At 37.0% G+C, this 13,697-nt stretch overlaps 1 protein-coding gene across 4 annotated transcripts in view; it reads left to right on the top strand.

Annotated features, from left to right (window-relative positions):
• The first annotated feature begins 401 nt into the window (after positions 1 to 401).
• wake (wide awake) overlaps positions 402 to 13,697 on the top strand; it is a 1,231,097-nt gene continuing 1,217,801 nt past the window's right edge. For 2 of the 4 annotated variants that reach the window (XM_067110041.1, XM_067110037.1), the window contains exon 1: positions 402 to 491. The gene's annotated coding sequence lies outside the window, so the exon portion shown is untranslated. Of the gene's footprint in view, positions 492 to 3,887; positions 4,151 to 13,697 lie in introns of those variants that run through there. The other 2 variants (XM_067110036.1, XM_067110032.1) reach the window with 1 other exon arrangement.

Raw genomic sequence — 13,697 nt, 5'->3', positions numbered from 1 at the left:
GCATGTATAACTTTAAAATAGAATCAATATTAGTCTTGCATTAAATTACCAGATAATTTATTCTGCTGTGAAATGATTCCCAAGAACATGTGAAAATGTAAAATTCTTCCGACGATGATGAAACTGAACTCATCATTTTACCTTTACATTTTATTATTTCCTATGAGTATGATAAAATTACTGAACCACAAAGAAACCAATACAATTAATGATTCTCATTCGCACTAAGCTACTAAGATTAGTCTACAAGAAATAAAAAAAAATAAAACCTTGTATTTGTCATTTTTCATCACTCCGGATATACTGTACATACCATTTGCTACTCAACACTGACCTTTGTTTACCTTAGGAAGAAAACGGCGGAATTTTTTAAACGGAAAACGAGCAGCACTGCTTGAGAGGTTTGCACTCTGCAGTAGCGAGCGGATGCGAGACAGACGCACACTGTTTTCGACTAATGTCGTTATCCTCTTCATTAACGTGAACCAAAGGTTTGTTCAGTTAAGTTTTAAGTCTAATTTATGTGTTCCTTGAAAATCGTTAATGGCAGTTTTTTTTTAAATAATGAATTTCACGCATTTTGGCTTGAAAGAACCGTCATCCTGGAGTAGCCAAACGGTTTAGTATTCCCAAGTTGAAGCATCTAGTACCACTTGCATCTGTTATGGTTGGTGTTTTTACATCTGTTCTAATTGGTGCTTTTACATCTGTCTATCAATAAAATTTTACGTTCTTTATTGTGGCTCTTGGTGAGCGTAATAGTATTTGTATGTAATGAGTTTTTATTATAGACACCCCGTTATTAGGTCTATAAGTAAAATATCAGTGACATGCTTTGCAAGGCTACGACAGCTGGTCTCACTACTTGGAAAGTTGATTCCTTCCATCTTTCGATCTTGAAAGCATAGAACGAAGTTTATTTTCTTAATTCCACTTCGATCTGCAGCCATCTATCTCTGATATTGTGGTATTGTGTTCAACTTCCTTCTTTCTTTTCCTTATAGGTCTAAAACCGAAGCTTTAAGAAAATGTACTGTAGTACTAAGATTACCGAGTCACTGAAACTTGATAGTATTCTATGGCTCGGTAATCTTAGGCCTATTAGCGTCTAGCATGAGTTTTTTTTATCCAATGATATTTTAAAGTTTTTCTTACGACTCATATAGCTTTAAAAGTACTCTTTCAACCAACTTAAAGATAAAACATTTGATCAAGGTAAGGAGGTAGTTCAGGATGTAAAACACGATGACGAGAATGGAGCATCAAATGCAACCTTACGAAATGACAAATATGTTTTACTCTTTTCACATTTTCGTGAATAGGTAAAACTTGGCCATCAATGTATTTCGATCAAGAAATGCAAATGATGGCCTTAGAGGAGGAGATCATGTGCCAGAACAATAGCTAACATTACCGCATATGGTAATAATCTCCGCGGCCATTCAGACTAAAGCTACTCTCTCTCTCTCTCTCTAACATACCACAACGCTGACGATATTTTTTTTAACAAGCTTTTATTCCCTCACTTCCACTGTACATGGACGTAATGTAGCTTCCCTTGATTATTGCTAAACCGGCAGATTAGAGAAGTATTCTATTATACTATTTTTTCTCTTGTTCAGCAAATATGTATTAATCTTAGAGGAGTAGAAGAGAGCTTTTACATTATGCATGAAAAAGGGAAAGCTCCTTCCACGCTCGGAAAAGAGAACTGATTGAAAACCAATCAGTATAGAAAGCGAGTGCCATTGTAATACACATATTGAGTAGGCTTCGGTTTGAACGAACCACCACTGAGGATGTGACAATTATGCGAGAGCGTCTGATTCTAGTACCACCCAACACTGACACAGGTTTTTGTTGATGTCATTAATAACACTCACGACTATGTTATCTATATCAGTTTTGGCTTAAGTTTAGAGCCAAATTTAAGAATATTCATGAGACCATTGTACAGTATTTTTGGGTAACCAGTTATCTCTCTCACACACGCACACACACACTACACACACACACACTCACACACACACACACACACACACATATATATATATATACATATACATATTCAAGAATGTTCATAGGTCATTATCTTGTAGAATTTTTAGGTTACCAATTATGTCAAACTCACATACAAACACGATATATATATATATATATATATATATATATATATATATATATATATATATATATATATATATATATATATATATCTAATTTTTCAGGTATTTTCCTGGTATTTCTTGGAGGTCATCATCCTGTGATCCATTGTTGCCTGAATTACCCTGATGGTAGACCAGAGTCCGGGAGTGTAACTGCTGTTTTACACACACACACATATATATACATACATATATATATATATATATATATATATATATATATATATATATATATATATATATATATATATATATATAGAGAGAGAGAGAGAGAGAGAGAGAGAGAGATGAGAATGTATGTGTGTGAGTATGTTACGTCATTTTACAAGATGAAGTGAACTGACTAGGCCTAAACTGTTAGTAAGGATTTTGCATACCTGTTTCTAGTACTAAGTTTTTCCTGACATTGAGCAACTCTCAACGTGGATAGCATCTGCAAGCGGTTGAATGTACACACACACACACACACACACACACACACACACACACACACACATATATATATATATATATATATATATATATATATATATATATATATATATATATATATACTAAAGTATAATCGATAAATAATTCACTAAAAGAAATAAGTGTTTACTCTGATGTTTCCTCAATTGTTATTACTCTTGCTTGCTTGGAAGCAATTTTCTGCATTGCCTGCAAGCTGAGGGTCATTAATCATGAAGTTATTTCCCAAGTCAAATATGTGCATATTTTTTTCTTATAATAATGGTGAATTTGATATATGTAGGCTATGCCAAGTCACTGAATTCATTTATGCCGTCTCCATTCTCGCTGTATAGGCATCGATATTACTCCTGCATGCGGGCCAGTTTCTCAGCCTTTCATGGCCAGGCGAATTGTAAGCACAATAATGACCATTAGGGATGTTTTGCATTCTCAATGACCAACAGACGTTTAGTTATCACCGGGCTCGTTGGCATTGCCTGTAAATACTGAGGGAACATGTTTCTCGACAGGGTGAATTATTACCCGCTTTCTGCACGCGGGGTAATAGTGAATGTAATGGCCACACGCCCCCGCCAAACCCGGCGCACGTCGTTAAAGCCCAGCGCATTCCAGTCAACCGCTACACCAATTACTACGACCACTACGATGGCTAGCTCGTCCTTTGTTTTCCCCTGTAATGCAGATGGAATCTTGTCTCATCGAGACTGCAAAAACACCGTTTTTCTTGAAAGTTTCATGCGTATGTTTCATTTTAGCATGAATCCGTATTGTTATCACAAATTGAAACAGTTTGGCATTCTAGTACTTATTGTACCCATTAGTATAACGACATTCTACATGAATAAAAAAACCCGACAGCCCAGTAAGATCCGGTATGTACGTTTTCAATAATTTGCCATTGTTTATTGGGGGTGGGGGCAAGAAGAAGTCAGCGGGTGGGAGTCGCATCATTGTACTCTCCACTGGACAGATCAGGCACCTCCCACCCCTACACCTTCGAATCCAACAGAGACCCTTACCGAGTAAAATTTTAAGTGGCATCCTTGTTTATCTCGTTTGTTTGTCACTGGTTACGGGAACCTTTTAAGATTTACATAAGTACTCATGATGTATAGCTCGCTAAAGCAGTAGGGCACAGCGAGACGCAGAACCAGCCAGAATTTATTGAGGTAACCGGCAACTCACGCATACCCTCGCCTTCAGCTTGGTAGCGTCTCTGGAAGAGGTATGGAAGGTGGAACAAGTGGTAGTGCACTTGTTGGTGTGTTAGAGTTCAAGCGTGTTCCTGACGCCCATGTCCAGCAGCCGGCATTTATATTAACTGTAATGTGATCAGAAGAGAGAGTGTACTAACCTGCAGATTTTACCATACCGTGTTTTAGTGTTTGTGTGTCCTAGGCGTATTTTCTTTACTCTGTGACACTGGACTCGAGTGAAAAAAATCGAATTTATAATAGTCCGTTGAATTTGGTGGAGATGCTGTTGCATTGCTGAGTGCTCTCCCAAGTCAGGTAAGACACCAGGCAAATGCATGCAACATTAAGATGCAACACAACCCTGCAAATTACACGGCAATTTACTTTTGAATGAAATTAACGCACGGTGAAAGAGTGCATCGATTTAATGTAGCCTTAGGTTGCAGGTATGATAAATATTTAAAACGTAACATTCCTGACCAAATGAGGTAATGCACATTGGCGCATTTTATTGGTAACTGCAAACCGCTGGTCAAACGTAGAGATGCAGCGAACATTCCATCGTTTTTTATCTGAGAGGCTTCTTCTATTCATCATAGGTTCGAATGTCATCTGCAGCAATCTCACACCTACGCTCACCGTTATTTACTGTCACTTGCAGTTTTGCCTCCCACGAAGCCTTTTAAATCGTGTCCGCTATCCTCCGGGTTTAAGCCTACATGTACACCAACAAAGGGCTGCAGTGTTGTAAATGAGAGAGGGAAAAAGGAAAAAAGTAAATGGTCCTGCATTTATCCGTAACCAGGCGATCATGCAGCCTGTTTTTATGCTACCGACAAGAACAAGTTTGAGGCATCCCTCCTGTGTACCTAGGAATTCGCACATTTCCTGTAAGATGCTTCTTTACGTGTTGAGAGAAATTAGTCATAGAATTGTTTGCAGTGAGTTTTATATAAAAGGATTAGACCTAGTTTACGCTATAAATGAATGAATGCATTAGAAAATTATGCTGGAAATTTGTGAATTTATGTTTTCACGTTAAATTCGATGGGAAGCAACTTTACCAAAACCTGTGTTTGTTAATCATCTGGTCTTGGCATTGATTGGGGGAGCATTAGGCCTACTGTTGATTTTAAAGAGGATTTTCAAAGCATTTGTGGTAGCTGCTTAAACCTACGGATTATGTGCATACTTGTACAACATTTTACCAGTTTGTTTTGCCAAAATTTTGAAATGTGATCAAAGAATGACAACAAACATTACATTTTTCCCTCTGTATGCTTGGAACCGCTTGTTTATCAAGGAAACAGTGAGGAAAATGTATACGTCACTGTGACCTAACAACCGATATTATATGATAGTAACCACTGCAAAATCAAAGAAATATAATTTCCTCTAACCAGTAAGCTGTTCCGGAGATGCATATCCTTCCTCTTTTGCCATCTTTAATCCGTGACGTCGCGGTCAGCGGTAACGCATCAATTGTTTCATTATTGCAGGTTATACTGCAGGAGAATGTCATTAGGTCACTCGAGTCAGGGCTTCTTATTTTTGTACAGCTGACGTTTTATTTTTTTTGACTTTTGATACAGAGAAGCAGACTTCGTCAAAAATATATATCTTGAAATTATGTTTGACTGCAGATGAAAATTGTAGATTAATGACTTGAGATGTTTATAGGTCCATGACAACAGCAGTTATTAGATTTTCATGATAATTGTCATGTTGAATGTTGAGAAAACACATAGTGAGTTATTTATGGAAAAATTTAGGCCAGCAGGTTTTTCATTTAGGTATTTCAGGAATATATTTCTCCTTATTTGATATTTTGTACCCAAAAGACAGTCTTGGTGTTGATGAAGATAGGTGGGTGGGGAAGGTACGAGGAGAAGAGGCCATTGTACTGCAGATACCATAACTCTAGGGTCACACCATTAGCAGTAATGCTCGATGCTGTAACTCATTCTGTTAAGACGACTAGAGGTGCTGGAAAAAATAATCAGTATAATGTAAAGTAGTAATGTCTTGAACCAATTCTGATTTCATGAAAATATGTGAATACGCTGAGAACGTGCAACCAATTTTGAGCATTTGATAGCATGCTAACCATATACTTGCTTCAGACAGTGAACTTAAAGGGTCATAAAGTATCAACATTTGAATTAAATTATCCTTAACTATTATGAATTTAATGCCCGAGGTGAATTGATTGACTGTTGGCTGAATTATCTAGCGTGACAGATATCAGGATCGCTGATGGCGGCACAAAGTGAGTTCGTTGTAATCTTCGGTAGACTGGTGAACGTTAGTGCTCAGTTCAGTAATTTGATCGGTTTACTTCTTATTCCTGTTTGGCAATTAAACTTGCGTTTGTGTCTGTCTCATGCACACACACACACACCGTGATAAATTACACACAGTATATGTATACATATGTATATATACTGTATATACTATATATATACAGTATATATATATATATATATATATATATATATATATATATATATATATATATATATATATATATATATATATATATATATTTATTGTCACTTCTACGTCTTTTGCCCATAAAGAGTGTGGCTCTAGAAAGTGTTAGTCCTGTTTCTCTAAGCCCTGTTTCTCTGTATTTTGGGATAAGGTTGCTAATCCCACGCCATTTTCAAACCTTTGTTTCGAGTCACTACATTCGACTAACCACCAGGCTCATAGTTCACCTTTTAGATCGACAAGAACAATGAATTTTTATAGAATACGCCTGCCTTGGTTGGGAATCGAACCTACCTCTGTTGGTGGTGAGGCTGATGTCCCAACCACTGGCTATTGACCTAAATTATACTAGATATCTATACATGCATACCTATAATATATATACTGTATATATATATATATATTATATATATATATATATATATATATATATATATATATATATATATATATATATATATATATACTTGTGTGTGTGTATGTGTGTGCACACAGTAGTATGAAATCCAATTGAAGCATTTGCAGAAAATCGGCTACTTATGCTATGCAGTACAATCATCCATCTCTTAAAAACATGTTCCCAGACATTTTTTCTGCCCGTGTATGAAACTTACCTTTTTCTGATTTTTGCTTTGTATTTTGCTCAGAGTATCTTCAGCCTTCTTATTCCTTATTGAACGGTAAATGCTGGTACACTGTCTCTTACTTAAGCTTTTATTCGTATCCGTACGTCATTGTTTATTTTAGTGTGATTACTTACGTACTGCTTCGAAAGTCATTTGTTTTAATTCATTTGCATGCTTTTTTTCTCAAGAATAATTGATATTTATTGCGTTTGTGTGTATGTATATGTGTGTCTGTTCACAGGTAGGTTAAACATGTAGCCTAAGTACCGTTACATGTTTGTATGAAAAGCTCCTGTTTCACTGGCTCGGCACTTGCATTAATCTCATGCCTCTTGAAAATGCTAGACTCTTCTGTCAGAAAGCCGAAGGATGACTGCTGGAGAACTCTGCTAAATATACTGCTTGCACTATACTGTATTTTGCCTTCAGGCAGTATTACGCCGTATTTAATGATTCACCTAACAGCACTGGTGATTGCTTGTAATTTAAACGACATTCCCCTAAGGCACCAAAGGATTGCATTGCCGTATTAGCTGTAACGCTTGAAACGAGAGAGAGAGAGAGAGAGAGAGAGAGAGAGAGAGAGAGAGAGAGAGAGAGAGAGAGAGAGAGAGTCAAAACACACAAATAAAGACTTGAAGGGAGTCTAATGGTGCTGTATTGCTTTTTTTTTATAACCCAAAGGGATTTTTTATTGCCCATTAAGGGACTTGATAGAAATATATATACGTTATATATATTATCATATAACACTATGATAGAAATATATATATATATAGAAAACAAATAAAGACACAAAGGGAATCTTGCAGTTTCAGTATAGCTAATTTGTCGATAACTAAAAGTCGGTCTCCAGACAGTCTTTTCGGTCATAGGAGCTCTGGAGGCGGGGACCCCAGGGCAGCGATGAAACGAGTTCGAGCCCTGGAAACCAGTCTTTCCTCGGCCATAATAACCTGCAGGGGTTTTGCAGGCTTTCCGGAAGGGGCGACGGGTTGGGCCCTGAGTGCTTTTTATTGTTTAATTGATTAATGGAAATTGGAGATAGATGGATGGGAATATTAGATACAGACGAGTGGATACAATGCTAAAGGGTAATTTAAGTGAACGTGCCCAGTTACACACACCAGAATGTGTATCCGTTTATATGTTCATGTAAACATACACACACACACACACACACACACACACACACACACACACACACACACACACACACACACACACACACACACACACACACACATATATATATATATATATATATATATATATATATATATATATATATAATTGTGTTAAAGACAGACCAATATAATTTTTAGCTATCGTCACAGGTCATCGAGCGCCTGTTGTGAGCAGCTCTTTTTGTAAGCTGTTTCGAGCCTTCTTTTCATAACAACGATTTTTTTATTCCTTTCCTTCGATTTAATTTCATGTGCACGGCCAAATTACCATCGAGTCACATGTATATCATTGTTGCCTGTATATCGCCGAAAGTAGATATGGCTTAGGTCATGGTAATTTCAACACTGACTCGATGATTATCTTACCTTTAGACCTAGTCTAGCCGCTTGCCGTGATTCATGTTCGTTACTTAAGGTAGTGTGCTAAAAACTTTTTCTTTTGAATAAGTGCCTCTTTTCTTTTGTAGGGTATCTTTAGCTTACACACACACACACACACACACACACACACACACACACACACACACACACATATATATATATATATATATATATATAGAGAGATATACAGACAGACAGACAGACAGACAGAAAAAAAATAAGTGTAGTGTTGTGAGAGAGAGAGAGAGAGAGAGAGAGAGAGAGAGAGAGAGAGAGAGAGACAGACAGACAGACAGACAGACAGACAGACAGACAGACAAAAAAATAAGTGTAGTTCTGTTGTGAGAGAGAGAGAGAGAGAGAGAGAGAGAGAGAGAGAGAGAGAGAGAGACAGACAGACAGACAGACAAAAAGACAGAGAAAAAATAAGTGTAGTTCTGTTGTTTTTCGCATATAGTTATGAAATACACGTACGTACCTTTTAAATTATGACAGTGTTAAGCAGTGCAGATGTAAGTAATCGATATTCAAGGCGACAGTCGTACTCAGTGGCGTAACTAGGGGCGGGGCGGGGGGTCCGTCCCGGCGACTCTGCCCGGGAGGGCGGCAATCGGGCATCTTTTGAGTAGATCTAGTCTGGCATAATTCTAGATTTTCTTTCACATTTCGTCTGATCGGAACACTGGACAGCGATTTATCGACTTCTCCAAGTTAAAGCTAATCAAAAACTATCTAAGATCAACTAGGAGTTAGCTCAGATTGTCAAACCTTGTGATATTGTCAGTAGAGCATGAAATTGCTAATCAATTGGACTTTGATGTTGTTCTTAGCGAATTCGCTTCTAACAAAGCTCGGAGGGTTCCGTCGAAAATCTGCTGTGTTGTTTTTGTTTTAGCTTTATGAAATAAAATAAATGGTTGAGGTGTTAAGGCTTAAAATGTGCATTTAATTTTCACCACTTATTACTTTTTAGCATGGGAATGGGGCGGCACTTTCAAGAGTCAGGCCACGGGCGCCGGTAAAGCTAGTTATTGCCACTGGTCGTACTCATCCTTAATTGAAATATGAAGGCAAATGCCTGTGAGAATAGAATGAAATAGCCCCCAGTGAAATTATTGTGTCAATAATTCTGCCCACATTGCTTGATTCTTGTCGTTTTTCGAACGGTGATGTTAACAAGAATATTGGTGTTTTTCTCCCAAAAGTCTGAATCCACTGATCGACGTTCCACAGGTAGAAAACTACCTCACACAGTCCCGACACCAGACACCACTCACTCTTGACCTCCATGCTCATTCGACTGTGTCTGCTGTTTCGCTGAGATTGCCTTTTGCCTTTTTTTAATGAGTCTTTTATTTTCTTTCATTTTTTCTTGTTCGTCTCTGGCTTTCGTGTGAAGAGAATTTTATTTCATTCTAGTGGCATCTAAGGTTTATCATGGTATGAACTTGATAGTTAAGTTACCACCTTCTGTTCGTTAAATTTTATGTAACGCTGGCACATTAGGTCGTTATTCGTCTTATAGGTGACATTAAAATATCTTTGATATTTTTCATCTTAATATTATGAACAGGATATCAAAAATACTTTTTTGTCGGTCGCGTGTGTTTCGATGGAACGTTTTTATAAAATTACTTATTTTCTGGTATTGGTTTCAGTGTTTTTCCTCGCTGTAAGAGGGAATGGCTTTGAATAAAATCAATGCCTTATATTTGTTCCTCGGAGGTTAAGTGCAGTTCATTTTTCTTTTCCAATCGAGGCATTATTATACAGGCCATGTTCGCCCAACTCGTAAATCAAGGACGAACCACGTGCTTGGAAAACATTCATGTTTTCAGCTGCTCTGCATAACTTTCAAGAGGGCTCATTAACAGTACTGCGAACACCCAGTATACCCTTCCTCTGTCGTACAGGCACCCTCCCACTCTTATTTTATTACTTCCCTTCTGTTCCAGAACTTCCTTGATAATTTTCTTGGTTTTCCTCTTCCCCTGTCTCTCAAAACTCCCGAATTAGACTTAAAAAGCTGGTGTCTTCCGTTTTCTCGCGTTACCTAATCATTTCAAAATATTCTGATCTGTCCTGTCTCGTGCGATAGATGTTTTAACGCAACTTTATATCACTAGATTAACCACCTTTTCAACATTTCTTTCGCCAATAAACTATCAAACATTTTTCCAAAACTTCCACCCTTTCCTGTCATACGCAAGCATCTTCCCTACTTTAGGATTTCAGTTGCCTAATTTTATAGACAGTTTTCTTCTCTTCTGAGCCTATTACAGAAATTTTGCTACCTTACTACGTGTTCTGAGATTCACTCTTCTCTCATCCTGCCGTTAACTGTTACATTGATTTCCAAAGAGGTTCACGTTTCCTGAGTTTTCAAACCTCTCTTTCGGTATCTCTAAGCTATGAATGTATCGTTTTCTGGTGCCACGATTCTCACAGGATAAGAAACTAGCTTCTAATATTAAATTTTTCCCCTTTCTCATGCCTCAAACAAATGTTACATAAACTGGTACTTATTCACTCGTCTTTGTCTAAATCACCAGTTATCTCTTATTGTCGTTTTTAAGAACCCTTCCATTCACCTCCCTACTAGATGTTTACACACACACACACACACACACACAGAAGAAAAGAACATTGTTTCCCTGACTGCTGAATCGTGAATGGAGTCTGTGTTGCAAAACTAATATCACACTTATCACACTAGTTGCTTTATACGCCAACTCACTGAAACCCCAACACACTGCGCCATTTACTCCTATCTTGCACTCTTACGCTTGGTAGTTCCCTTGCACTTAAGAATTGTGCTCCTATCATCGTCCAGTCTCTCTACACGATCAAACCGTTTCACCTATAATGACCATTTTTTTATCACATTTATGTGTCTCCACATTTCTCACCGTATCAATTCTTGTGCCGCATATATTACAGTAACAATTCATCTCAGCGGTTTCAGTCATATTTCTTTCATTCCCCTAAAGAATATAGGCTCTGTACATCTGTATATGTATATATATATATATATATATATATATATATATATATATATATATATATATATATATATATATATATATATATATATATATATATATATATATATATATATATATATATATATATATATATATATATATATATATATATATATATGTGTGTGTGTGTGTGTGTGTGTATGTATGTATGTATACATACACACACATATATATATACAGATATATATATGTATACATATACATATATATTTATATATAGGCTATACAGATATACATATATCTGTGTATGTGTATACGTTCATAGTTCTTCGTTGGACTGGTCGGTACCGTTCTCGGCTAGCACTCTGCAGGGTCCGCGTTCGAATCTCCGGCCTGTCAATGAAGAATTAGAGGGATTTATTTCTGGTGATAGAAGTTCATTTCTCGGTATAATGTGGTTCGGATTCCACAATAAGCTGTAAGTCCAGTTGCTAGGTAACCAGTTGGTTCTTAGCCACGTAAAATAAGTCTAATCCTTCAGGCCAGCCAGAGGAGAGCTGTTAATCAGCTCAGTGATCTGGTTAAACTAAGGTATGCTTTGTATACATTCATTGTATGCATTCACGTAGAACAAGCATGGGTGGTGGCAGAATGGTAGCGGCATACAGTAGTTATTGGGGTATTTGGAAGTGCACATACGGTAACAGATGATGCTGGGACGAGAGGGAAGGTGACTCATGGAATTGGTAGAGCAAGAAAGGTAGTAGAGTTTGTACAACACTTTGGGAGATGACTTTTGGAGAAGCTATGGAAATTTGCATGTTAATTACGAATGAATGAAAAATGGTTGAGGCTGCTGAGATGAATTGTTTTAGTAATTATATATTGATTATGAACAATAATAATTTAGGGGTGAGAACTCTGGAAATACCCCTGTGCGTAGATGTTCGTTCGTTTTAGATTATGCGGGACTGACGGTCTTTGGACAACCTGTAAAACCTTGCATAGAGATGATTGCGTAAGTGGAAGGATGGATCGTTCTCTTAAGATGGTTTGGTCTTGTGGAAATAAAGGAGGACATCTGACTGGTGAAGTCTGTCATTCTGAAGTGTTCGGAAGGCTGTGAACAGTGTTCATTTCTTTCGTGCTGATTTTCCTCAGTACCACTACCTGTTAGGGGACGTGGCTTAATGTTAAAAACAAAGACCATTTGTATTTGTTTTATGAGTTCCTGTTATTTTGTTTCTTTCGACAGGATTTTAATATTACATCGTAGAGTATTTAACATTCACTTTCTTGATAATAATGATAACAAAACTTCCATGCTTCAGCGAATGTCCCCGGTATTCGTAAGTTCATCATTTATGTGTGTATACAAAAGGTTCATAATTTATAACTACTTATGTTATTACAATGAAAATTCGCTGTTCATTCATTTCAGATTGTGCAGCAAACATGTGTTATGTGTTATTGTGAGATCCAGATTAAATTCCTTCATATGGCTTAGAACTATTCTTTGACATTTTGTTTTCACATGGTTGATCTCTAAGAAACATTCTGTAAGAATGTTTTATTTAAATTAATGATTTATGTCGTATTAAAAAAAACCGGCGTATGGTCAGTCATTATTTATAAGCAATCAAAATACTAACTTGGGTACAGTATAAGCCATGGTTAAGAAGTATGGCTGTTTTACCTACTGTACGTCTTCTTCTTGTTGATAATAAAGACAGTATCAGTGTACTATCTCTCAGCGGATGTTTCCTCCATCATATCAAATTCCCTGTGAAACGAAAGCTATTATTCTGTCGCTGAACTTCCATTTTCCCCTATATCTGACGCTTAGTTATTTATTCATCGGGTCAGTATTTATTAGCTTCGTTGCCGCCAGATAACTTTTATGTAACCTAAGTCTTCAGAGAGAGCCAGGGGCACTACCCCAGTATGATATAATTATTCCTTTGATGATGTTCCCAGGGGTTTCAAGTTAACGATTTCCCCTTTACGTACGTGCAGAATTGCTCATATGTCGATATTACTGATTATTTATCCATTATCAAAATAAGAAAAGAATGGTGACTGAAAGGAATGGTGACTGAAAGGAATGGTGACTGAGAAGTCAGATCTGATTTTCTTCAGCGAACTATAAAGAATTTTAGAGAGAGAGAGAGAGAGAGAGAGAGAGAGAGAG

Source organism: Macrobrachium rosenbergii, chromosome 10 (genome assembly GCF_040412425.1).
Source record: "Macrobrachium rosenbergii isolate ZJJX-2024 chromosome 10, ASM4041242v1, whole genome shotgun sequence".
Taxonomy (NCBI): Eukaryota; Metazoa; Arthropoda; class Malacostraca; order Decapoda; family Palaemonidae; genus Macrobrachium; species Macrobrachium rosenbergii.
This window is presented reverse-complemented; position numbering and strand designations above follow the sequence as displayed.